The following is a 24,493-nucleotide window of genomic DNA, read 5'->3' on the forward strand; positions in this document are numbered from 1 at the left end:
CGTGCCTTTACAAAGAAAAAAAGTTTTTCAGTGTAAGCTAATAGCAGTCAGTGTCCTTAAAGCGGGTGTCAGGCCTTCAGCGTGTGCTCTGCCACTCATATCTGGTGTCTCTATTGCGTGCCTTTACAAAGAAAAAAAGTTTTTCAGTGTAAGCTAATAGCAGTCAGTTTCCTTAAAGCGGGTGTCAGGCCTTCAGCGTGTGCTCTGCCAACCTCTGCCAATGTCTCTATAGCGTGCCTTTACAAAGAAAAAAAGGTTTTCACTGTAAGCTAATAGCAGTCAGTGTCCTTAAAGCGGGTGTGAGGCCTTCAGCGTGTGCTCTGCCAACCTCAGCAAGTGTACTTTGCCACTCATATCTGGTGTCTCTATAGCGTGCCTTTACAAAGAAAAAAAGTTTTTCAGTGTAAGCTAATAGCAGTCAGTGTCCTTAAAGCGGGTGTCAGGCCTTCAGCGTGTGCTCTGACAACCTCAGCAAGTGTACTTTGCCACTCATATCTGGTGTCTCTATAGCGTGCCTTTACAAAGAAAAAAAGTTTTTCAGTGTAAGCTAATAGCAGTCAGTGTCCTTAAAGCGGGTGTCAGGCCTTCAGCGTGTGCTCTGCCAACCTCTGCCAGTGTACTTTGCCACTCATATCTGGTGTCTCTATATCGTGCCTTTACAAAGAAAAAAAGTTTTTCAGTGTAAGCTAATAGCAGTCAGTGTCCTTAAAGCGGGTTTCAGGCCTTCAGCGTGTGCTCTGCCAACCTCAGCAAGTGTACTTTGCCACTCATATCTGGTGTCTCTATAGCGTGCCTTTACAAAGAAAAACTGTTTTTCAGTGTAAGATAATAGCAGTCAGTGTCCTTAAAGCGGGTGTCAGGCCTTCAGCGTGTGCTCTGCCAACCTCTGCCAATGTCTCTATAGCGTGCCTTTACAAAGAAAAAAAGGTTTTCACTGTAAGCTAATAGCAGTCAGTGTCCTTAAAGCGGGTGTGAGGCCTTCAGCGTGTGCTCTGCCAACCTCAGCAAGTGTACTTTGCCACTCATATCTGGTGTCTCTATAGCGTGCCTTTACAAAGAAAAAAAGTTTTTCAGTGTAAGCTAATAGCAGTCAGTGTCCTTAAAGCGGGTGTCAGGCCTTCAGCGTGTGCTCTGCCAACCTCTGCCAGTGTCTCTATAGCGTGCCTTTACAAAGAAAAAAAGTTTTTCAGTGTAAGCTAATAGCAGTCAGTGTCCTTTAAGCGGGTGTCAGGCCTTCAGCGTGTGCTCTGCCAACCTTAGTAAAGTGTACTTTGCCACTCATATCTGGTGTCTCTATAGCGTGCCTTTACAAAGAAAATTTATTTTTCAGTGTAAGCTAATAGCAGTCAGTGTCCTTAAAGCGGGTGTCAGGCCTTCAGCGTGTGCTCTGCAAACCTCAGCAAGTGTACTTTGCCACTCATATCTGGTGTCTCTATAGCGTGCCTTTACAAAAAAAAAAGTTTTTCAGTGTAAGCTAATAGCAGTCAGTGTCCTTAAAGCGGGTTTCAGGCCTTTAGCGTGTGCTCTGCCAACCTCAGCAAGTGTACTTTGCCACTCATATCTGGTGTCTCTGTAGCGTGCCTTAACAAATAAAAAAAGTTTTTCACTGTAAGCTAATAGCAGTCAGTGTCCTTAAAGCGGATGTCAGGCCTTCAGCGTGTGCTCTGCCAACCTCTGCCAGTGTACTTTGCCACTAATATCTGGTGTCTCTATAGCGTGCCTTTACAAAGAAAAAAAGTTTTTCACTGTAAGCTAATAGCAGTCAGTGTCCTTAAAGCGGGTGTCAGGCATTCAGCTTGTGCTTTGCCAACCTCAGCAAGTGTACTTTGCCACTCATATCTGGTGTCTCTATAGCGTGCCTTTACAAAGAAAAACAGTTTTTCAGTGTAAGCTAATAGCAGTCAGTGTCCTTAAAGCGGGTGTCAGGCCTTGAGCGTGTGCTCTGCCACTCATATCTGGTGTCTCTATTGCGTGCCTTTACAAAGAAAAAAAGGTTTTCACTGTAAGCTAATAGCAGTCAGTGTCCTTAAAGCGGGTGTGAGGCCTTCAGCGTGTGCTCTGCCAACCTCAGCAAGTGTACTTTGCCACTCATATCTGGTGTCTCTATAGCGTGCCTTTACAAAGAAAAAAAGTTTTTCAGTGTAAGCTAATAGCAGTCAGTGTCCTTAAAGCGGGTGTCAGGCCTTCAGCGTGTGCTCTGCCAACCTCAGCAAGTGTACTTTGCCACTCATATCTGGTGTCTCTATAGCGTGCCTTTACAAAGAAAAAAAGTTTTTCAGTGTAAGCTAATAGCAGTCAGTGTCCTTAAAGCGGGTGTCAGGCCTTCAGCGTGTGCTCTGCCAACCTCTGCCAATGTCTCTATAGCGTGCCTTTACAAAGAAAAAAAGGTTTTCACTGTAAGCTAATAGCAGTCAGTGTCCTTAAAGCGGGTGTGAGGCCTTCAGCGTGTGCTCTGCCAACCTCAGCAAGTGTACTTTGCCACTCATATCTGGTGTCTCTATAGCGTGCCTTTACAAAGAAAAAAAGTTTTTCAGTGTAAGCTAATAGCAGTCAGTGTCCTTAAAGCGGGTGTCAGGCCTTCAGCGTGTGCTCTGCCAACCTCAGCAAGTGTACTTTGCCACTCATATCTGGTGTCTCTATAGCGTGCCTTTACAAAGAAAAAAAGTTTTTCAGTGTAAGCTAATAGCAGTCAGTGTCCTTAAAGCGGGTTTCAGGCCTTCAGCGTGTGCTCTGCCAACCTCAGCAAGTGTACTTTGCCACTCATATCTGGTGTCTCTATAGGGTGCATTTACAAAGTAAAACAGTTTTTCAGTGTAAGCTAATAGCAGTCAGTGTCCTCAAAGCGGATGTCAGGCCTTCAGCGTGTGCTCTGCCAACCTCTGCCAATGTCTCTATAGCGTGCCTTTACAAAGAAAAAAAGGTTTTCACTGTAAGCTAATAGCAGTCAGTGTCCTTAAAGCGGGTGTCAGGCCTTCAGCGTGTGCTCTGCCAACCTCTGCCAATGTCTCTATAGCGTGCCTTTACAAAGAAAAAAAGGTTTTCACTGTAAGCTAATAGCAGTCAGTGTCCTTAAAGCGGGTGTGAGGCCTTCAGCGTTGTCTCTGCCAACCTCAGCAAGTGTACTTTGCCACTCATATCTGGTGTCTCTATAGCGTGCCTTTACAAAGAAAAAAAGTTTTTCAGTGTAAGCTAATAGCAGTCAGTGTCCTTAAAGCGGGTGTCAGGCCTTCAGCGTGTGCTCTGCCACTCATATCTGGTGTCTCTATAGCGTGCCTTTACAAAGAAAAAAAGTTTTTCAGTGTAAGCTAATAGCAGTCAGTGTCCTTAAAGCGGGTGTCAGGCCTTCAGCGTGTGCTCTGCCAACCTCAGCAAGTGTACTTTGCCACTCATATCTGGTGTCTCTATAGCGTGCCTTTACAAAGAAAAAAAGTTTTTCAGTGTAAGCTAATAGCAGTCAGTGTCCTTAAAGCGGTTGTGAGGCCTTCAGCGTGTGCTCTGCCAACCTCAGCAAGTGTGCTTTGCCACTCATATCTGGTGTCTCTATAGCGTGCCTTTACAAAGAAAATTTTTTTTTCAGTGTAAGCTAATAGCAGTCAGTGTCCTTAAAGCGGGTTTCAGGCCTTCAGCGTGTGCTCTGCCAACCTCAGCAAGTGTACTTTGCCACTCACATCTGGTGTCTCTATAGCGTGCCTTTACAAAGAAAAACTGTTTTTCAGTGTAAGCTAATAGCAGTCAGTGTCCTTAAAGCGGGTGTCAGGCCTTCAGCGTGTGCTCTGCCAACCTCTGCCAATGTCTCTATAGCGTGCCTTTACAAAGAAAAAATTTTTTTCACTGTAAGCTAATAGCAGTCAGTGTCCTTAAAGTGGGTGTGAGGCCTTCAGCGTGTGCTCTGCCAACCTCAGCAAGTGTACTTTGCCACTCATATCTGGTGTCTCTATAGCGTGCCTTTACAAAGAAAAAAAGTTTTTCAGTGTAAGCTAATAGCAGTCAGTGTCCTTAAAGCGGGTGTCAGGCCTTCAGCGTGTGCTCTGCCAACCTCAGCAAGTGTACTTTGCCACTCATATCTGGTGTCTCTATAGCGTGCCTTTACAAAGAAAAAAAGTTTTTCAGTGTAAGCTAATAGAAGTCAGTGTCCTTAAAGCGGGTGTCAGGCCTTCAGCGTGTGCTCTGCCAACCTCAGCAAGTGTACTTTGCCACTCATATCTGGTGTCTCTATAGCGTGCCTTTACAAAGAAAAAAAGTTTTTCAGTGTAAGCTAATAGCAGTCAGTGTCCTTAAAGCGGGTTTCAGGCCTTCAGCGTGTGCTCTGCCAACCTCAGCAAGTGTACTTTGCCACTCATATCTGGTGTCTCTATAGCGTGCCTTTACAAAGAAAAAAAGTTTTTCAGTGTAAGCTAATAGCAGTTAGTGTTCTTAAAGCGGGTGTGAGGCCTTCAGCGTGTGCTCTGCCAACCTCAGCAAGTGTACTTTGCCACTCATATCTGGTGTCTCTATAGCGTGCCTTTACAAAGAAAAAAAGTTTTTCAGTGTAAGCTAATAGCAGTCAGTGTCCTTAAAGCGGGTGTCAGTCCTTCAGCGTGTGCTCTGCCAACCTCTGCCAGTGTACTTTGCCGCTCATATCTGGTGTCTCTATAGCGTGCCTTTACAAAGAAAAACTGTTTTTCAGTGTAAGCTAATAGCAGTCAGTGTCCTTAAAGCGGGTGTCAGGCCTTCAGCGTGTGCTCTGCCAACCTCAGCAAGTGTAATTTGACATTCATATCTGGTGTCTCTATAGCGTGCCTTTACAAAGAAAAACTGTTTTTCAGTGTAAGCTAATAGCAGTCAGTGTCCTTAAAGCGGGTGTCAGGCCTTCAGCGTGTGCTCTGCCAACCTCTGCCAGTGTCTCTATAGCGTGAGTTTACAAAGAACAAAAGTTGTTCACTGTAAGCTAATAGCAGTCAGTGTCCTTAAAGCGGGTGTCAGGCATTCAGCTTGTGCTCTGCCAACCTCTGCCAGTGTACTTTGCTACTCATATCTGGTGTCTCTATAGCGTGCCTTTACAAAGAAAAAAAGTTTTGCAGTGTAAGCTAATAGCAGTCAGTGTCCTTAAAGTGTTTTTCAGGCCTTCAGCGGGTGCTCTGCCAACCTCTGCCAGTGTACTTTGCCACTCATATCTGGTGTCTCTATAGCGTGCCTTTACAAAGAAAAAAAGTTTTTCACTGTAAGCTAATAGCAGTCAGTGTCCTTAAAGTGGGTGTCAGGCCTTCAGCGTGTGCTCTGCCAACCTCAGCAAGTGTACTTTGCCACTCATATCTGGTGTCTCTATAGCGTGCCTTTATAAAGAAAAAAGTTTTTCACTGTAAGCTAATAGCAGTCAGTGTCCTTAAAGCGGGTGTCAGGCATTCAGCTTGTGCTCTGCCAACCTCAGCAAGTGTACTTTGCCACTCATATCTGGTGTCTCTATAGCGTGCCTTTACAAAGAAAAAAAGTTTTTCAGTGTAAGCTAATAGCAGTCAGTGTCCTTAAAGCGGGTGTCAGGCCTTCAGCGTGTGCTCTGCCAACCTCTGCCAATGTCTCTATAGCGTGCCTTTACAAAGAAAAAACGATTTTCACTGTAAGCTAATAGCAGTCAGTGTCCTTAAAGCGGGTGTGAGGCCTTCAGCGTGTGCTCTGCCAACCTCAGCAAGTGTACTTTGCCACTCATATCTGGTGTCTCTATAGCGTGCCTTTACAAAGAAAAAAAGTTTTTCAGTGTAAGCTAATAGCAGTCAGTGTCCTTAAAGCGGGTGTCAGGCCTTCAGCGTGTGCTCTGCCAACCTCTGCCAATGTCTCTATAGCGTGCCTTTACAAAGAAAAAAAGGTTTTCACTGTAAGCTAATAGCAGTCAGTGTCCTTAAAGCGGGTGTGAGGCCTTCAGCGTGTGCTCTGCCAACCTCAGCAAGTGTACTTTGCCACTCATATCTGGTGTCTCTATAGCGTGCCTTTACAAAGAAAAAAAGTTTTTCAGTGTAAGCTAATAGCAGTCAGTGTCCTTAAAGCGGGTGTCAGGCCTTCAGCGTGTGCTCTGCCAACCTCTGCCAATGTCTCTATAGCGTGCCTTTACAAAGAAAAAAAGGTTTTCACTGTAAGCTAATAGCAGTCAGTGTCCTTAAAGCGGGTGTCAGGCCTTCAGCGTGTGCTCTGCCAACCTCAGCAAGTGTACTTTGCCACTCATATCTGGTGTCTCTATAGCGTGCCTTTATAAAGAAAAAAAAGTTTTTCAGTGTAAGCTAATAGCAGTCAGTGTCCTTAAAGCGGGTTTCAGGCCTTCAGCGTGTGCTCTGCCAACCTCAGCAAGTGTACTTTGCCACTCATATCTGGTGTCTCTATAGGGTGCCTTTACAAAGAAAAACAGTTTTTCAGTGTAAGCTAATAGCAGTCAGTGTCCTTAAAGCGGGTGTCAGTCCTTCAGCGTGTGCTCTGCCAACCTCTGCCAATGTCTCTATAGCGTGCCTTTACAAAGAAAAAAAGGTTTTCACTGTAAGCTAATAGCAGTCAGTGTCCTTAAAGCGGGTGTGAGGCCTTCAGCGTGTGCTCTGCCAACCTCAGCAAGTGTACTTTGCCACTCATATCTGGTGTCTCTATAGCGTGCCTTTACAAAGAAAAAAAGTTTTTCAGTGTAAGCTAATAGCAGTCAGTGTCCTTAAAGCGGGTGTCAGGCCTTCAGCGTGTGCTCTGCCAACCTCAGCAAGTGTACTTTGCCACTCATATCTGGTGTCTCTATAGCGTGCCTTTACAAAGAAAAAAAGTTTTTCAGTGTAAGCTAATAGCAGTCAGTGTCCTTAAAGCGGTTGTGAGGCCTTCAGCGTGTGCTCTGCCAACCTCAGCAAGTGTGCTTTGCCACTCATATCTGGTGTCTCTATAGCGTGCCTTTACAAAGAAAAAATTTTTTTCAGTGTAAGCTAATAGCAGTCAGTGTCCTTAAAGCGGGTTTCAGGCCTTCAGCGTGTGCTCTGCCAACCTCAGCAAGTGTACTTTGCCACTTATATCTGGTGTCTCTATAGCGTGCCTTTACAAAGAAAAACTGTTTTTCAGTGTAAGCTAATAGCAGTCAGTGTCCTTAAAGCGGGTGTCAGGCCTTCAGCGTGTGCTCTGCCAACCTCTGCCAATGTCTCTATAGCGTGCCTTTACAAAGAAAAATTTTTTTTCACTGTAAGCTAATAGCAGTCAGTGTCCTTAAAGTGGGTGTGAGGCCTTCAGCGTGTGCTCTGCCAACCTCAGCAAGTGTACTTTGCCACTCATATCTGGTGTCTCTATAGCGTGCCTTTACAAAGAAAAAAAGTTTTTCAGTGTAAGCTAATAGCAGTCAGTGTCCTTAAAGCGGGTGTCAGGCCTTCAGCGTGTGCTCTGCCAACCTCAGCAAGTGTACTTTGCCACTCATATCTGGTGTCTCTATAGCGTGCCTTTACAAAGAAAAAAAGTTTTTCAGTGTAAGCTAATAGCAGTCAGTGTCCTTAAAGCGGGTGTCAGGCCTTCAGCGTGTGCTCTGCCAACCTCTGCCAATGTCTCTATAGCGTGCCTTTACAAAGAAAAAAAGGTTTTCACTGTAAGCTAATAGCAGTCAGTGTCCTTAAAGCAGGTGTGAGGCCTTCAGCGTGTGCTCTGCCAACCTCAGCAAGTGTACTTTGCCACTCATATCTGGTGTCTCTATAGCGTGCCTTTACAAAGAAAAAAAGTTTTTCAGTGTAAGCTAATAGCAGTCAGTGTCCTTAAAGCGGGTGTCAGGCCTTCAGCGTGTGCTCTGCCAACCTCTGCCAATGTCTCTATAGCGTGCCTTTACAAAGAAAAAAAGGTTTTCACTGTAAGCTAATAGCAGTCAGTGTCCTTTAAGCGGGTGTCAGGCCTTCAGCGTGTGCTCTGCCAACCTCTGCCAATGTCTCTATAGCGTGCCTTTACAAAGAAAAAAAGGTTTTCACTGTAAGCTAATAGCAGTCAGTGTCCTTAAAGCGGGTGTCAGGCCTTCAGCGTGTGCTCTGCCAACCTCAGCAAGTGTACTTTGCCACTCATATCTGGTGTCTCTATAGCGTGCCTTTACAAAGAAAAAAAGTTTTTCAGTGTAAGCTAATAGCAGTCAGTGTCCTTAAAGCGGGTGTCAGGCCTTCAGCGTGTGCTCTGCCAACCTCAGCAAGTGTACTTTGCCACTCATATCTGGTGTCTCTATAGCGTGCCTTTACAAAGAAAAAAAGGTTTTCACTGTAAGCTAATAGCAGTCAGTGTCCTTAAAGCGGGTGTCAGGCCTTCAGCGTGTGCTCTGCCAACCTCAGCAAGTGTACTTTGCCACTCATATCTGGTGTCTCTATAGCGTGCCTTTGCAAAGAAAAAAAGTTTTTCAGTGTAAGCTAATAGCAGTCAGTGTCCTTAAAGCGGGTGTGAGGCCTTCAGCGTGTGCTCTGCCAACCTCAGCAAGTGTACTTTGCCACTCATATCTGGTGTCTCTATAGCGTGCCTTTACAAAGAAAAAACAGTTTTTCAGTGTAAGCTAATAGCAGTCAGTGTCCTTAAAGCGGGTGTCAGGCCTTCAGCGTGTGCTCTGCCAACCTCTGCCAATGTCTCTATAGCGTGCCTTTACAAAGAAAAAAAGGTTTTCACTGTAAGCTAATAGCAGTCAGTGTCCTTAAAGCGGGTGTGAGGCCTTCAGCGTGTGCTCTGCCAACCTCAGCAAGTGTACTTTGCCACTCATATCTGGTGTCTCTATAGCGTGCCTTTACAAAGAAAAAAAGTTTTTCAGTGTAAGCTAATAGCAGTCAGTGTCCTTAAAGCGGGTGTCAGGCCTTCAGCGTGTGCTCTGCCAACCTCAGCAAGTGTACTTTGCCACTCATATCTGGTGTCTCTATAGCGTGCCTTTACAAAGAAAAAAAGTTTTTCAGTGTAAGCTAATAGCAGTCAGTGTCCTTAAAGCGGGTGTCAGGCCTTCAGCGTGTGCTCTGCCACTCATATCTGGTGTCTCTATAGCGTGCCTTTACAAAGAAAAAAAGTTTTTCAGTGTAAGCTAATAGCAGTCAGTGTCCTTAAAGCGGGTGTCAGGCCTTCAGCGTGTGCTCTGCCAACCTCAGCAAGTGTACTTTGCCACTCATATCTGGTGTCTCTATAGCGTGCCTTTACAAAGAAAAAAAGTTTTTCAGTGTAAGCTAATAGCAGTCAGTGTCCTTAAAGCGGTTGTGAGGCCTTCAGCGTGTGCTCTGCCAACCTCAGCAAGTGTGCTTTGCCACTCATATCTGGTGTCTCTATAGCGTGCCTTTACAAAGAAAAAATTTTTTTCAGTGTAAGCTAATAGCAGTCAGTGTCCTTAAAGCGGGTTTCAGGCCTTCAGCGTGTGCTCTGCCAACCTCAGCAAGTGTACTTTGCCACTTATATCTGGTGTCTCTATAGCGTGCCTTTACAAAGAAAAACTGTTTTTCAGTGTAAGCTAATAGCAGTCAGTGTCCTTAAAGCGGGTGTCAGGCCTTCAGCGTGTGCTCTGCCAACCTCTGCCAATGTCTCTATAGCGTGCCTTTACAAAGAAAAATTTTTTTTCACTGTAAGCTAATAGCAGTCAGTGTCCTTAAAGTGGGTGTGAGGCCTTCAGCGTGTGCTCTGCCAACCTCAGCAAGTGTACTTTGCCACTCATATCTGGTGTCTCTATAGCGTGCCTTTACAAAGAAAAAAAGTTTTTCAGTGTAAGCTAATAGCAGTCAGTGTCCTTAAAGCGGGTGTCAGGCCTTCAGCGTGTGCTCTGCCAACCTCAGCAAGTGTACTTTGCCACTCATATCTGGTGTCTCTATAGCGTGCCTTTACAAAGAAAAAAAGTTTTTCAGTGTAAGCTAATAGCAGTCAGTGTCCTTAAAGCGGGTGTCAGGCCTTCAGCGTGTGCTCTGCCAACCTCTGCCAATGTCTCTATAGCGTGCCTTTACAAAGAAAAAAAGGTTTTCACTGTAAGCTAATAGCAGTCAGTGTCCTTAAAGCAGGTGTGAGGCCTTCAGCGTGTGCTCTGCCAACCTCAGCAAGTGTACTTTGCCACTCATATCTGGTGTCTCTATAGCGTGCCTTTACAAAGAAAAAAAGTTTTTCAGTGTAAGCTAATAGCAGTCAGTGTCCTTAAAGCGGGTGTCAGGCCTTCAGCGTGTGCTCTGCCAACCTCTGCCAATGTCTCTATAGCGTGCCTTTACAAAGAAAAAAAGGTTTTCACTGTAAGCTAATAGCAGTCAGTGTCCTTTAAGCGGGTGTCAGGCCTTCAGCGTGTGCTCTGCCAACCTCTGCCAATGTCTCTATAGCGTGCCTTTACAAAGAAAAAAAGGTTTTCACTGTAAGCTAATAGCAGTCAGTGTCCTTAAAGCGGGTGTCAGGCCTTCAGCGTGTGCTCTGCCAACCTCAGCAAGTGTACTTTGCCACTCATATCTGGTGTCTCTATAGCGTGCCTTTACAAAGAAAAAAAGTTTTTCAGTGTAAGCTAATAGCAGTCAGTGTCCTTAAAGCGGGTGTCAGGCCTTCAGCGTGTGCTCTGCCAACCTCAGCAAGTGTACTTTGCCACTCATATCTGGTGTCTCTATAGCGTGCCTTTACAAAGAAAAAAAGGTTTTCACTGTAAGCTAATAGCAGTCAGTGTCCTTAAAGCGGGTGTCAGGCCTTCAGCGTGTGCTCTGCCAACCTCAGCAAGTGTACTTTGCCACTCATATCTGGTGTCTCTATAGCGTGCCTTTACAAAGAAAAAAAGTTTTTCAGTGTAAGCTAATAGCAGTCAGTGTCCTTAAAGCGGGTGTCAGGCCTTCAGCGTGTGCTCTGCCAACCTCAGCAAGTGTACTTTGCCACTCATATCTGGTGTCTCTATAGCGTGCCTTTACAAAGAAAAAACAGTTTTTCAGTGTAAGCTAATAGCAGTCAGTGTCCTTAAAGCGGGTGTCAGGCCTTCAGCGTGTGCTCTGCCAACCTCTGCCAATGTCTCTATAGCGTGCCTTTACAAAGAAAAAAAGGTTTTCACTGTAAGCTAATAGCAGTCAGTGTCCTTAAAGCGGGTGTGAGGCCTTCAGCGTGTGCTCTGCCAACCTCAGCAAGTGTACTTTGCCACTCATATCTGGTGTCTCTATAGCGTGCCTTTACAAAGAAAAAAAGTTTTTCAGTGTAAGCTAATAGCAGTCAGTGTCCTTAAAGCGGGTGTCAGGCCTTCAGCGTGTGCTCTGCCAACCTCAGCAAGTGTACTTTGCCACTCATATCTGGTGTCTCTATAGCGTGCCTTTACAAAGAAAAAAAGTTTTTCAGTGTAAGCTAATAGCAGTCAGTGTCCTTAAAGCGGGTGTCAGGCCTTCAGCGTGTGCTCTGCCACTCATATCTGGTGTCTCTATAGCGTGCCTTTACAAAGAAAAAAAGTTTTTCAGTGTAAGCTAATAGCAGTCAGTGTCCTTAAAGCGGGTGTCAGGCCTTCAGCGTGTGCTCTGCCAACCTCAGCAAGTGTACTTTGCCACTCATATCTGGTGTCTCTATAGCGTGCCTTTACAAAGAAAAAAAGTTTTTCAGTGTAAGCTAATAGCAGTCAGTGTCCTTAAAGCGGTTGTGAGGCCTTCAGCGTGTGCTCTGCCAACCTCAGCAAGTGTGCTTTGCCACTCATATCTGGTGTCTCTATAGCGTGCCTTTACAAAGAAAAAATTTTTTTCAGTGTAAGCTAATAGCAGTCAGTGTCCTTAAAGCGGGTTTCAGGCCTTCAGCGTGTGCTCTGCCAACCTCAGCAAGTGTACTTTGCAACTCATATCTGGTGTCTCTATAGCGTGCCTTTACAAAGAAAAACTGTTTTTCAGTGTAAGCTAATAGCAGTCAGTGTCCTTAAAGCGGGTGTCAGGCCTTCAGCGTGTGCTCTGCCAACCTCTGCCAATGTCTCTATAGCGTGCCTTTACAAAGAAAAAAAGGTTTTCACTGTAAGCTAATAGCAGTCAGTGTCCTTAAAGCGGGTGTCAGGCCTTCAGCGTGTGCTCTGCCAACCTCAGCAAGTGTACTTTGCCACTCATATCTGGTGTCTCTATAGCGTGCCTTTACAAAGAAAAAAAGTTTTTCAGTGTAAGCTAATAGCAGTCAGTGTCCTTAAAGCGGGTGTCAGGCCTTCAGCGTGTGCTCTGCCAACCTCAGCAAGTGTACTTTGCCACTCATATCTGGTGTCTCTATAGCGTGCCTTTACAAAGAAAAAAAGTTTTTCAGTGTAAGCTAATAGCAGTCAGTGTCCTTAAAGCGGGTTTCAGGCCTTCAGCGTGTGCTCTGCCAACCTCAGCAAGTGTACTTTGCCACTCATATCTGGTGTCTCTATAGGGTGCCTTTACAAAGAAAAACAGTTTTTCAGTGTAAGCTAATAGCAGTCAGTGTCCTTAAAGCGGGTGTCAGGCCTTCAGCGTGTGCTCTGCCAACCTCTGCCAATGTCTCCATAGCGTGCCTTTACAAAGAAAAAAAGGTTTTCACTGTAAGCTAATAGCAGTCAGTGTCCTTAAAGCGGGTGTGAGGCCTTCAGCGTGTGCTCTGCCAACCTCAGCAAGTGTACTTTGCCACTCATATCTGGTGTCTCTATAGCGTGCCTTTACAAAGAAAAAAAGTTTTTCAGTGTAAGCTAATAGCAGTCAGTGTCCTTAAAGCGGGTGTCAGGCCTTCAGCGTGTGCTCTGCCAACCTCAGCAAGTGTACTTTGCCACTCATATCTGGTGTCTCTATAGCGTGCCTTTACAAAGAAAAAAAGTTTTTCAGTGTAAGCTAATAGCAGTCAGTGTCCTTAAAGCGGGTGTCAGGCCTTCAGCGTGTGCTCTGCCACTCATATCTGGTGTCTCTATAGCGTGCCTTTACAAAGAAAAAAAGTTTTTCAGTGTAAGCTAATAGCAGTCAGTGTCCTTAAAGCGGGTGTCAGGCCTTCAGCGTGTGCTCTGCCAACCTCAGCAAGTGTACTTTGCCACTCATATCTGGTGTCTCTATAGCGTGCCTTTACAAAGAAAAAAAGTTTTTCAGTGTAAGCTAATAGCAGTCAGTGTCCTTAAAGCGGTTGTGAGGCCTTCAGCGTGTGCTCTGCCAACCTCAGCAAGTGTGCTTTGCCACTCATATCTGGTGTCTCTATAGCGTGCCTTTACAAAGAAAAAATTATTTTCAGTGTAAGCTAATAGCAGTCAGTGTCCTTAAAGCGGGTTTCAGGCCTTCCTAGTGTGCTCTGCCAACCTCAGCAAGTGTACTTTGCCACTCATATCTGGTGTCTCTATAGCGTGCCTTTACAAAGAAAAACTGTTTTTCAGTGTAAGCTAATAGCAGTCAGTGTCCTTAAAGCGGGTGTCAGGCCTTCAGCGTGTGCTCTGCCAACCTCTGCCAATGTCTCTATAGCGTGCCTTTACAAAGAAAAAATTTTTTTCACTGTAAGCTAATAGCAGTCAGTGTCCTTAAAGTGGGTGTGAGGCCTTCAGCGTGTGCTCTGCCAACCTCAGCAAGTGTACTTTGCCACTCATATCTGGTGTCTCTATAGCGTGCCTTTACAAAGAAAAAAAGTTTTTTAGTGTAAGCTATTAGCAGTCAGTGTCCTTAAAGCGGGTGTCAGGCCTTCAGCGTGTGCTCTGCCAACCTCAGCAAGTGTACTTTGCCACTCATATCTGGTGTCTATAGCGTGCCTTTACAAAGAAAAAAAGTTTTTCAGTGTAAGCTAATAGCAGCCAGTGTCCTTAAAGCGGGTGTCAGGCCTTCAGCGTGTGCTCTGCCACTCATATCTGGTGTCTCTATAGCGTGCCTTTACAAAGAAAAAAAGTTTTTCAGTGTAAGCTAATAGCAGTCAGTGTCCTTAAAGCGGGTGTCAGGCCTTCAGCGTGTGCTCTGCCAACCTCAGCAAGTGTACTTTGCCACTCATATCTGGTGTCTCTATAGCGTGCCTTTACAAAGAAAAAAAGTTTTTCAGTGTAAGCTAATAGCAGTCAGTGTCCTTAAAGCGGTTGTGAGGCCTTCAGCGTGTGCTCTGCCAACCTCAGCAAGTGTGCTTTGCCACTCATATCTGGTGTCTCTATAGCGTGCCTTTACAAAGAAAAAATTTTTTTCAGTGTAAGCTAATAGCAGTCAGTGTCCTTAAAGCGGGTTTCAGGCCTTCAGCGTGTGCTCTGCCAACCTCAGCAAGTGTACTTTGCCACTCATATCTGGTGTCTCTATAGCGTGCCTTTACAAAGAAAAACTGTTTTTCAGTGTAAGCTAATAGCAGTCAGTGTCCTTAAAGCGGGTGTCAGGCCTTCAGCGTGTGCTCTGCCAACCTCTGCCAATGTCTCTATAGCGTGCCTTTACAAAGAAAAAATTTTTTTCACTGTAAGCTAATAGCAGTCAGTGTCCTTAAAGTGGGTGTGAGGCCTTCAGCGTGTGCTCTGCCAACCTCAGCAAGTGTACTTTGCCACTCATATCTGGTGTCTCTATAGCGTGCCTTTACAAAGAAAAAAAGTTTTTCAGTGTAAGCTAATAGCAGTCAGTGTCCTTAAAGCGGGTGTCAGGCCTTCAGCGTGTGCTCTGCAAACCTCTGCCAGTGTCTCTATAGCGTGCCTTTACAAAGAAAAAAAGTTTTTCAGTGTAAGCTAATAGCAGTCAGTGTCCTTAAAGCGGGTGTCAGGCCTTCAGCTTGTGCTCTGCCAACCTCAGTAAAGTGTACTTTGCCACTCATATCTGGTGTCTCTATAGCGTGCCTTTACAAAGAAAATTTATTTTTCAGTGTAAGCTAATAGCAGTCAGTGTCCTTAAAGTGGGTGTCAGGCCTTCAGCGTGTGCTCTGCAAACCTCAGCAAGTGTACTTTGCCACTCATATCTGGTGTCTCTATAGCGTGCCTTTACAAAGAAAAAAAGTTTTTCAGTGTAAGCTAATAGCAGTCAGTGTCCTTAAAGCGGGTTTCAGGCCTTCAGCGTGTGCTCTGCCAACCTCAGCAAGTGTACTTTGCCACTCATATCTGGTGTCTCTGTAGCGTGCCTTTACAAAGAAAAACTGTTTTTCAGTGTAAGCTAATAGCAGTCAGTGTCCTTAAAGCGGGTTTCAGGCCTTCAGCGTGTGCTCTGCCAACCTCAGCAAGTGTACTTTGCCACTCATATCTGGTGTCTCTATAGCGTGCCTTTACAAAGAAAAACTGTTTTTCAGTGTAAGCTAATAGCAGTCAGTGTCCTTAAAGCGGGTGTCAGGCCTTCAGCTTGTGCTCTGCCAACCTCAGTAAAGTGTACTTTGCCACTCATATCTGGTGTCTCTATAGCGTGCCTTTACAAAGAAAATTTATTTTTCAGTGTAAGCTAATAGCAGTCAGTGTCCTTAAAGCGGGTGTCAGGCCTTCAGCGTGTGCTCTGCAAACCTCAGCAAGTGTACTTTGCCACTCATATCTGGTGTCTCTATAGCGTGCCTTTACAAAGAAAAACTGTTTTTCAGTGTAAGCTAATAGCAGTCAGTGTCCTTAAAGCGGGTGTCAGGCCTTCAGCTTGTGCTCTGCCAACCTCAGTAAGGTGTACTTTGCCACTCATATCTGGTGTCTCTATAGCGTGCCTTTACAAAGAAAATTTATTTTTCACTGTAAGCTAATAGCAGTCAGTGTCCTTAAAGCGGTTGTGAGGCCTTCAGCGTGTGCTCTGCCAACCTCAGCAAGTGTGCTTTGCCACTCATATCTGGTGTCTCTATAGCGTGCCTTTACAAAGAAAACATTTTTTTCAGTGTAAGCTAATAGCAGTCAGTGTCCTTAAAGCGGGTTTCAGGCCTTCAGCGTGTGCTCTGCCAACCTCAGCAAGTGTACTTTGCCACTCATATCTGGTGTCTCTATAGCGTGCCTTTACAAAGAAAAACTGTTTTTCAGTGTAAGCTAATAGCAGTCAGTGTCCTTAAAGCGGGTGTCAGGCCTTCAGCGTGTGCTCTGCCAACCTCTGCCAATGTCTCTATAGCGTGCCTTTACAAAGAAAAATTTTTTTTCACTGTAAGCTAATAGCAGTCAGTGTCCTTAAAGTGGGTGTGAGGCCTTCAGCGTGTGCTCTGCCAACCTCAGCAAGTGTACTTTGCCACTCATATCTGGTGTCTCTATAGCGTGCCTTTACAAAGAAAAAAAGTTTTTCAGTGTAAGCTAATAGCAGTCAGTGTCCTTAAAGCGGGTGTCAGGCCTTCAGCGTGTGCTCTGCAAACCTCTGCCAGTGTCTCTATAGCGTGCCTTTACAAAGAAAAAAAGTTTTTCAGTGTAAGCTAATAGCAGTCAGTGTCCTTAAAGCGGGTGTCAGGCCTTCAGCTTGTGCTCTGCCAACCTCAGTAAAGTGTACTTTGCCACTCATATCTGGTGTCTCTATAGCGTGCCTTTACAAAGAAAATTTATTTTTCAGTGTAAGCTAATAGCAGTCAGTGTCCTTAAAGCGGGTGTCAGGCCTTCAGCGTGTGCTCTGCAAACCTCAGCAAGTGTACTTTGCCACTCATATCTGGTGTCTCTATAACGTGCCTTTCCAAAGAAAAAAAGTTTTTCAGTGTAAGCTAATAGCAGTCAGTGTCCTTAAAGCGGGTTTCAGGCCTTCAGCGTGTGCTCTGCCAACCTCAGCAAGTGTACTTTGCCACTCATATCTGGTGTCTCTGTAGCGTGCCTAAACAAATAAAAAAAGTTTTTCACTGTAAGCTAATAGCAGTCAGTGTCCTTAAAGCGGGTGTCAGGCCTTCAGCGTGTGCTCTGCCAACCTCAGCAAGTGTACTTTGCCACTCATATCTGGTGTCTCTATAGCGTGCCTTTACAAAGAAAAAAAGTTTTTCAGTGTAAGCTAATAGCAGTCAGTGTCCTTAAAGCGGGTGTCAGGCCTTCAGCGTGTGCTCTGCCAACCTCTGCCAATGTCTCTATAGCGTGCCTTTACAAAGAAAAAAAGGTTTTCACTGTAAGCTAATAGCAGTCAGTGTCCTTAAAGCGGGTGTCAGGCCTTCAGCGTGTGCTCTGCCAACCTCAGCAAGTGTACTTTGCCACTCATATCTGGTGTCTCTATAGCGTGCCTTTACAAAGAAAAAAAGTTTTTCAGTGTAAGCTAATAGCAGTCAGTGTCCTTAAAGCGGGTGTCAGGCCTTCAGCGTGTGCTCTGCCAACCTCAGCAAGTGTACTTTGCCACTCATATCTGGTGTCTCTATAGCGTGCCTTTACAAAGAAAAAAAGTTTTTCAGTGTAAGCTAATAGCAGTCAGTGTCCTTAAAGCGGGTTTCAGGCCTTCAGCGTGTGCTCTGCCAACCTCAGCAAGTGTACTTTGCCACTCATATCTGGTGTCTCTATAGGGTGCCTTTACAAAGAAAAACAGTTTTTCAGTGTAAGCTAATAGCAGTCAGTGTCCTTAAAGCGGGTGTCAGGCCTTCAGCGTGTGCTCTGCCAACCTCTGCCAATGTCTCCATAGCGTGCCTTTACAAAGAAAAAAAGGTTTTCACTGTAAGCTAATAGCAGTCAGTGTCCTTAAAGCGGGTGTGAGGCCTTCAGCGTGTGCTCTGCCAACCTCAGCAAGTGTACTTTGCCACTCATATCTGGTGTCTCTATAGCGTGCCTTTACAAAGAAAAAAAGTTTTTCAGTGTAAGCTAATAGCAGTCAGTGTCCTTAAAGCGGGTGTCAGGCCTTCAGCGTGTGCTCTGCCAACCTCAGCAAGTGTACTTTGCCACTCATATCTGGTGTCTCTATAGCGTGCCTTTACAAAGAAAAAAAGTTTTTCAGTGAAAGCTAATAGCAGTCAGTGTCCTTAAAGCGGGTGTCAGGCCTTCAGCGTGTGCTCTGCCACTCATATCTGGTGTCTCTATAGCGTGCCTTTACAAAGAAAAAAAGTTTTTCAGTGTAAGCTAATAGCCGTCAGTGTCCTTAAAGCGGGTGTCAGGCCTTCAGCGTGTGCTCTGCCAACCTCAGCAAGTGTACTTTGCCACTCATATCTGGTGTCTCTATAGCGTGCCTTTACAAAGAAAAAAAGTTTTTCAGTGTAAGCTAATAGCAGTCAGTGTCCTTAAAGCGGTAGTGAGGCCTTCAGCGTGTGCTCTGCCAACCTCAGCAAGTGTGCTTTGCCACTCATATCTGGTGTCTCTATAGCGTGCCTTTACAAAGAAAAAATTATTTTCAGTGTAAGCTAATAGCAGTCAGTGTCCTTAAAGCGGGTTTCAGGCCTTCAGCGTGTGCTCTGCCAACCTCAGCAAGTGTACTTTGCCACTCATATCTGGTGTCTCTATAGCGTGCCTTTACAAAGAAAAACTGTTTTTCAGTGTAAGCTAATAGCAGTCAGTGTCCTTAAAGCGGGTGTCAGGCCTTCAGCGTGTGCTCTGCCAACCTCTGCCAATGTCTCTATAGCGTGCCTTTACAAAGAAAAAAATTTTTTCACTGTAAGCTAATAGCAGTCAGTGTCCTTAAAGTGGGTGTGAGGCCTTCAGCGTGTGCTCTGCCAACCTCAGCAAGTGTACTTTGCCACTCATATCTGGTGTCTCTATAGCGTGCCTTTACAAAGAAAAAAAGTTTTTCAGTGTAAGCTAATAGCAGTCAGTGTCCTTAAAGCGGGTGTCAGGCCTTCAGCGTGTGCTCTGCCAACCTCAGCAAGTGTACTTTGCCACTCATATCTGGTGTCTCTATAGCGTGCCTTTACAAAGAAAAAAAGTTTTTCAGTGTAAGCTAATAGCAGTCAGTGTCCTTAAAGCGGGTGTCAGGCCTTCAGCGTGTGCTCTGCCACTCATATCTGGTGTCTCTATAGCGTGCCTTTACAAAGAAAAAAAGTTTTTCAGTGTAAGCTAATAGCAGTCAGTGTCCTTAAAGCGGGTGTCAGGCCTTCAGCGTGTGCTCTGCCAACCTCAGCAAGTGTACTTTGCCACTCATATCTGGTGTCTCTATAGCGTGCCTTTACAAAGAAAAAAAGTTTTTCAGTGTAAGCTAATAGCAGTCAGTGTCCTTAAAGCGGTTGTGAGGCCTTCAGCGTGTGCTCTGCCAACCTCAGCAAGTGTGCTTTGCCACTCATATCTGGTGTCTCTATAGCGTGCCTTTACAAAGAAAAAAATTTTTTCAGTGTAAGCTAATAGCAGTCAGTGTCCTTAAAGCGGGTTTCAGGCCTTCAGCGTGTGCTCTGCCAACCTCAGCAAGTGTACTTTGCCACTCATATCTGGTGTCTCTATAGCGTGCCTTTACAAAGAAAAACTGTTTTTCAGTGTAAGCTAATAGCAGTCAGTGTCCTTAAAGCGGGTGTCAGGCCTTCAGCGTGTGCTCTGCCAACCTCTGCCAATGTCTCTATAGCGTGCCTTTACAAAGAAAAAAATTTTTTCACTGTAAGCTAATAGCAGTCAGTGTCCTTAAAGTGGGTGTGAGGCCTTCAGCGTGTGCTCTGCCAACCTCAGCAAGTGTACTTTGCCACTCATATCTGGTGTCTCTATAGCGTGCCTTTACAAAGAAAAAAAGTTTTTCAGTGTAAGCTAATAGCAGTCAGTGTCCTTAAAGCGGGTGTCAGGCCTTCAGCGTGTGCTCTGCCAACCTCAGCAAGTGTACTTTGCCACTCATATCTGGTGTCTCTATAGCGTGCCTTTACAAAGAAAAAAAGTTTTTCAGTGTAAGCTAATAGCAGTCAGTGTCCTTAAAGCGGGTGTCAGGCCTTCAGCGTGTGCTCTGCCACTCATATCTGGTGTCTCTATAGCGTGCCTTTACAAAGAAAAAAAGTTTTTCAGTGTAAGCTAATAGCAGTCAGTGTCCTTAAAGCGGGTGTCAGGCCTTCAGCGTGTGCTCTGCCAACCTCAGCAAGTGTACTTTGCCACTCATATCTGGTGTCTCTATAGCGTGCCTTTACAAAGAAAAAAAGTTTTTCAGTGTAAGCTAATAGCAGTCAGTGTCCTTAAAGCGGGTGTCAGGCCTTCAGCGTGTGCTCTGCCACTCATATCTGGTGTCTCTATAGCGTGCCTTTACAAAGAAAAAAAGTTTTTCAGTGTAAGCTAATAGCAGTCAGTGTCCTTAAAGCGGGTGTCAGGCCTTCAGCGTGTGCTCTGCCAACCTCAGCAAGTGTACTTTGCCACTCATATCTGGTGTCTCTATAGCGTGCCTTTACAAAGAAAAAAAGTTTTTCAGTGTAAGCTAATAGCAGTCAGTGTCCTTAAAGCGGTTGTGAGGCCTTCAGCGTGTGCTCTGCCAACCTCAGCAAGTGTGCTTTGCCACTCATATCTGGTGTCTCTATAGCGTGCCTTTACAAAGAAAAAAATTTTTTCAGTGTAAGCTAATAGCAGTCAGTGTCCTTAAAGCGGGTTTCAGGCCTTCAGCGTGTGCTCTGCCAACCTCAGCAAGTGTACTTTGCCACTCATATCTGGTGTCTCTATAGCGTGCCTTTACAAAGAAAAACTGTTTTTCAGTGTAAGCTAATAGCAGTCAGTGTCCTTAAAGCGGGTGTCAGGCCTTCAGCGTGTGCTCTGCCAACCTCTGCCAATGTCTCTATAGCGTGCCTTTACAAAGAAAAAAAATTTTTCACTGTAAGCTAATAGCAGTCAGTGTCCTTAAAGTGGGTGTGAGGCCTTCAGCGTGTGCTCTGCCAACCTCAGCAAGTGTACTTTGCCACTCATATCTGGTGTCTCTATAGCGTGCCTTTACAAAGAAAAAAAGTTTTTCAGTGTAAGCTAATAGCAGTCAGTGTCCTTAAAGCGGGTGTCAGGCCTTCAGCGTGTGCTCTGCCAACCTCAGCAAGTGTACTTTGCCACTCATATCTGGTGTCTCTATAGCGTGCCTTTACAAAGAAAAAAAGTTTTTCAGTGTAAGCTAATAGCAGTCAGTGTCCTTAAAGCGGGTGTCAGGCCTTCAGCGTGTGCTCTGCCACTCATATCTGGTGTCTCTATAGCGTGCCTTTACAAAGAAAAAAAGTTTTTCAGTGTAAGCTAATAGCAGTCAGTGTCCTTAAAGCGGGTGTCAGGCCTTCAGCGTGTGCTCTGCCAACCTCAGCAAGTGTACTTTGCCACTCATATCTGGTGTCTCTATAGCGTGCCTTTACAAAGAAAAAAAGTTTTTCAGTGTAAGCTAATAGCAGTCAGTGTCCTTAAAGCGGTTGTGAGGCCTTCAGCGTGTGCTCTGCCAACCTCAGCAAGTGTGCTTTGCCACTCATATCTGGTGTCTCTATAGCGTGCCTTTACAAAGAAAAATTTTTTTTCAGTGTAAGCTAATAGCAGTCAGTGTCCTTAAAGCGGGTTTCAGGCCTTCAGCGTGTGCTCTGCCAACCTCAGCAAGTGTACTTTGCCACTCATATCTGGTGTCTCTATAGCGTGCCTTTACAAAGAAAAACTGTTTTTCAGTGTAAGCTAATAGCAGTCAGTGTCCTTAAAGCGGGTGTCAGGCCTTCAGCGTGTGCTCTGCCAACCTCTGCCAATGTCTCTATAGCGTGCCTTTACAAAGAAAAATTTTTTTTCACTGTAAGCTAATAGCAGTCAGTGTCCTTAAAGTGGGTGTGAGGCCTTCAGCGTGTGCTCTGCCAACCTCAGCAAGTGTACTTTGCCACTCATATCTGGTGTCTCTATAGCGTGCCTTTACAAAGAAAAAAAGTTTTTCAGTGTAAGCTAATAGCAGTCAGTGTCCTTAAAGCGGGTGTCAGGCCTTCAGCGTGTGCTCTGCAAACCTCTGCCAGTGTCTCTATAGCGTGCCTTTACAAAGAAAAAAAGTTTTTCAGTGTAAGCTAATAGCAGTCAGTGTCCTTAAAGCGGGTGTCAGGCCTTCAGCTTGTGCTCTGCCAACCTCAGTAAAGTGTACTTTGCCACTCATATCTGGTGTCTCTATAGCGTGCCTTTACAAAGAAAATTTATTTTTCAGTGTAAGCTAATAGCAGTCAGTGTCCTTAAAGCGGGTGTCAGGCCTTCAGCGTGTGCTCTGCAAACCTCAGCAAGTGTACTTTGCCACTCATATCTGGTGTCTCTATAGCGTGCCTTTACAAAGAAAAAAAGTTTTTCAGTGTAAGCTAATAGCAGTCAGTGTCCTTAAAGCGGGTTTCAGGCCTTCAGCGTGTGCTCTGCCAACCTCAGCAAGTGTACTTTGCCATTCATATCTGGTGTCTCTGTAGCGTGCCTTAACAAATAAAAAAAGTTTTTCACTGTAAGCTAATAGCAGTCAGTGTCCTTAAAGCGGGTGTCAGGCCTTCAGCGTGTGCTCTGCCAACCTCAGCAAGTGTACTTTGCCACTCATATCTGGTGTCTATATAGCGTGCCTTTACAAAGAAAAAAAGTTTTTCAGTGTAAGCTAATAGCAGTTAGTGTCCTTAAAGCGGGTGTCAGGCCTTCAGCGTGTGCTCTGCCAACCTCAGCAAGTGTACTTTGCCACTCATATCTGGTGTCTCTATAGCGTGCCTTTACAAAGAAAAAAAGTTTTTCAGTGTAAGCTAATAGCAGTCAGTGTCCTTAAAGCGGGTTTCAGGCCTTCAGCGTGTGCTCTGCCAACCTCAGCAAGTGTACTTTGCCACTCATATCTGGTGTCTCTATAGCGTGCCTTTACAAAGAAAAACAGTTTTTCAGTGTAAGCTAATAGCAGTCAGTGTCCTTAAAGCGGGTGTCAGGCCTTCAGCGTGTGCTCTGCCAACCTCTGCCAATGTCTCTATAGCGTGCCTTTACAAAGAAAAAAAGGTTTTCACTGTAAGCTAATAGCAGTCAGTGTCCTTAAAGCGGGTGTGAGGCCTTCAGCGTGTGCTCTGCCAACCTCAGCAAGTGTACTTTGCCACTCATATCTGGTGTCTCTATAGCGTGCCTTTTCAAAGAAAAAAAGTTTTTCAGTGTAAGCTAATAGCAGTCAGTGTCCTTAAAGCGGGTTTCAGGCCTTCAGCGTGTGCTCTGCCAACCTCAGCAAGTGTACTTTGCCACTCATATCTGGTGTCTCTGTAGCGTGCCTTAACAAAGAAAATTTATTTTTCAGTGTAAGCTAATAGCAGTCAGTGTCCTTAAAGCGGGTGTCAGGCCTTCAGCGTGTGATCTGCAAACCTCAGCAAGTGTACTTTGCCACTCATATCTGGTGTCTCTATAGCGTGCCTTTACAAAGAAAATTTATTTTTCAGTGTAAGCTAATAGCAGTCAGTGTCCTTAAAGCGGGTGTCAGGCCTTCAGCGTGTGCTCTGCAAACCTCAGCAAGTGTACTTTGCCACTCATATCTGGTGTCTCTATAGCGTGCCTTTACAAAGAAAAAAAGTTTTTCAGTGTAAGCTAATAGCAGTCAGTGTCCTTAAAGCGGGTTTCAGGCCTTCAGCGTGTGCTCTGCCAACCTCAGCAAGTGTACTTTGCCATTCATATCTGGTGTCTCTGTAGCGTGCCTTAACAAATAAAAAAAGTTTTTCACTGTAAGCTAATAGCAGTCAGTGTCCTTAAAGCGGGTGTCAGGCCTTCAGCGTGTGCTCTGCCAACCTCAGCAAGTGTACTTTGCCACTCATATCTGGTGTCTATATAGCGTGCCTTTACAAAGAAAAAAGTTTTTCAGTGTAAGCTAATAGCAGTTAGTGTCCTTAAAGCGGGTGTCAGGCCTTCAGCGTGTGCTCTGCCAACCTCAGCAAGTGTACTTTGCCACTCATATCTGGTGTCTCTATAGCGTGCCTTTACAAAGAAAAAAAGTTTTTCAGTGTAAGCTAATAGCAGTCAGTGTCCTTAAAGCGGGTTTCAGGCCTTCAGCGTGTGCTCTGCCAACCTCAGCAAGTGTACTTTGCCACTCATATCTGGTGTCTCTATAGCGTGCCTTTACAAAGAAAAACAGTTTTTCAGTGTAAGCTAATAGCAGTCAGTGTCCTTAAAGCGGGTGTCAGGCCTTCAGCGTGTGCTCTGCCAACCTCTGCCAATGTCTCTATAGCGTGCCTTTACAAAGAAAAAAAGGTTTTCACTGTAAGCTAATAGCAGTCAGTGTCCTTAAAGCGGGTGTGAGGCCTTCAGCGTGTGCTCTGCCAACCTCAGCAAGTGTACTTTGCCACTCATATCTGGTGTCTCTATAGCGTGCCTTTTCAAAGAAAAAAAGTTTTTCAGTGTAAGCTAATAGCAGTCAGTGTCCTTAAAGCGGGTTTCAGGCCTTCAGCGTGTGCTCTGCCAACCTCAGCAAGTGTACTTTGCCACTCATATCTGGTGTCTCTGTAGCGTGCCTTAACAAAGAAAATTTATTTTTCAGTGTAAGCTAATAGCAGTCAGTGTCCTTAAAGCGGGTGTCAGGCCTTCAGCGTGTGATCTGCAAACCTCAGCAAGTGTACTTTGCCACTTATATCTGGTGTCTCTATAGCGTGCCTTTACAAAGAAAAAAAGTTTTTCAGTGTAAGCTAATAGCAGTCAGTGTCCTTAAAGCGGGTTTCAGGCCTTCAGCGTGTGCTCTGCCAACCTCAGCAAGTGTACTTTGCCACTCATATCTGGTGTCTCTGTAGCGTGCCTTAACAAATAAAAAAAGTTTTTCACTGTAAGCTAATAGCAGTCAGTGTCCTTAAAGCGGGTGTCAGGCCTTCAGCGTGTGCTCTGCCAACCTCAGCAAGTGTACTTTGCCACTCATATCTGGTGTCTCTATAGCGTGCCTTTACAAAGAAAAAAAGTTTTTCAGTGTAAGCTAATAGCAGTTAGTGTCCTTAAAGC

This window comes from Pelobates fuscus, chromosome 6 (assembly GCF_036172605.1).
Source record: "Pelobates fuscus isolate aPelFus1 chromosome 6, aPelFus1.pri, whole genome shotgun sequence".
NCBI lineage: Eukaryota > Metazoa > Chordata > Amphibia > Anura > Pelobatidae > Pelobates > Pelobates fuscus.